Genomic DNA, 2,223 nt, shown 5'->3' with positions numbered 1-2,223 from the left:
CACATGCCCTCTGACATGGGGGAGGTACACTAGGAACCCAATTAATGAAGGTGCAGAGCTTGTGCAGGGATTGTGGTTCACTTGGAGACTCCCCCTGGGGATATCATTGGGTGGGTGAGGGTAGTGTCTGGGATACTTCTGGTCACCAGGAGAGTGTGGAGAACAAGGGAGACTCCCACCTTTCTTATTGCCAGTCAGTGGGTTTGTGTTTGTGTAGTCAGGCAACAATCCTGATTTAATGCTGCTTGTGAAAATTCAAGATGGCCACACTGCATCAGGCTAAACGAGAATTCAACTGTCTCCTCTCTTGCCATTTTCATTTAAGATCTTCTTTTAGTCACTGTTCAATCCACTTCTCTGTCATTCCTCTGAGGCTCAAGGTTCCAGATTATCATCCATATTTGTTTCATTTAGATGCTTGTATCTTCGTTGTAGAATCATGTAGCTTGTCTCACTAGTCTGCCATCTTGCTTGAAATCTTGCAGCACGTATCTTTTGGAAACAGAATTCAATTAATAATAGCTGTGATGAATATAATGTCTACTAGTACAATTTGAGACGTCCTGGATGGAGCAAACAGTGACCATGCTTAGCTGCTAACTGAAAGGGTCGTGGTTTCAGTCCACCCAGAGGTGCTGTGGAAGGAAGGTTGTTGTTAGGAGCCATCTAGTCAGCTCCTACCCGTGCACAGCAGAACGAAACACTGCATGGTCCTGTGCCTCCCCACAATTGTGCCTATGTCTGAGCCTACTGATGCAGCCACTATGTCAATCCATCTCATTGAGAGTCTTCCTCTTTTTAGTCTCCCTTCCACTTGACAAAACATGATGTTCTTCTCCATGGATTGGTCTCTCTGAACAATATGTCCAAAGTACGAGGAGGGTACCACTCCCCAAACCAGAATTTTCCCCAAATCTATGTATTTAAATTGTTTATATAAAACAACCTCATCACCTTCAAAATACAATCCATTACACTAAATACACTTGTTACATCTGTGATTCTATTCTTGGAACCATTTTTCAAACTCATCTGTTTGGAGGGCTGACAGCACCTCCCTTGTTTTTTTCCTTACCTCTTCTAAGTCATCAAATCATTTTCCTTTCATGTCCCTCTTCATTTTTGGAAACAAACAGAAGTTGCACAGAGTGAGGTCAGGTGAGTCAGGTTTGTGGGGCAGGAGAGGCATGCTATTTTTTGCCAAAACTGTCACACTGAAGTGGCTGCATAAGAAGGTGCATTGTTGTGGTGGCAAAACCAGTCCACTGCCACGAATCAGGCCTATTTTGTCGCACATGGTTATGCAATCTTTTCAGAACCTCTGAATAGAAAGCTTAATTAACAGTCTGACCTGGTTGAATCCCCTGACATAAAAAACAACAACAACAAATGAGCATCATCTTGATCTTTGATTTCACTTGAAAAGGTATTTAGGGGAAAGGTATGATGGAATCTTCCACTGGCTTGATTGATGTTTGCTTTTGGGGTCATAAGAATAGCACCATGTCTCATCACCAGTGATGACCTTGGGGAAAAAAAGCCTGGGTCACTTCAGAGCTGTTTTTTCAAAGCACAGCATGTTACCACCTGACACTCTTTTTCCTGGTCTGTCTGGACCTGAGGCACAAATTTTACAGCAACCATTCTCATTCCCAAATCTTCTGTTAAAATTGGCTGAACCAAGCTCCAAGATAGCCCATATAACTTCCCCATCTCTTCAATGGTCCTTTTCAAGGTTATCCACATTTTATTATGGTCCACCCAGTCAAATCCCTTTGGATAGTTAATGAAATACAAGTAAACAACTTTCTGGTATTCTCTGCCTTGAGCCAAGATCCGTCTGACATCAGTTATAATTTCTCTTGTTGCATGTCATCCTCTGAATCAGGCCTGTACTTCTGGCAGTCCCTGTCAATGTACTGCTGCAACCATTGTTGGATGATCTTTAGCAAAAATTTACTTGTGTGCTATATCAATGACATCGTTCTATAGTTTGAGAATTCTGTTGGGTCACCTCTTTTTAGAATGGTCACAAATATGGATCTCTTCCAGTCAGTTGGCCAAGTAGTACTTTTTCAAATTTCCTGGCATAGATGAGAGTGCTTACAGTGCTTCTTCAGCTTTCTGAAACATTTCAATGGCTATTCAGTCAGTTCCTGGAGCCTTGTTTTTAGTTAATGCATTCAGTGTAGTTTGAACTTCTTCCTTCAGCACATTGGCTCC

This window comes from Echinops telfairi, unplaced genomic scaffold, assembly GCF_000313985.2.
Source record: "Echinops telfairi isolate 266 unplaced genomic scaffold, ASM31398v2 ScPeMD7_7469;HRSCAF=8507_1, whole genome shotgun sequence".
NCBI lineage: Eukaryota > Metazoa > Chordata > Mammalia > Afrosoricida > Tenrecidae > Echinops > Echinops telfairi.
This window is presented reverse-complemented; position numbering follows the sequence as displayed.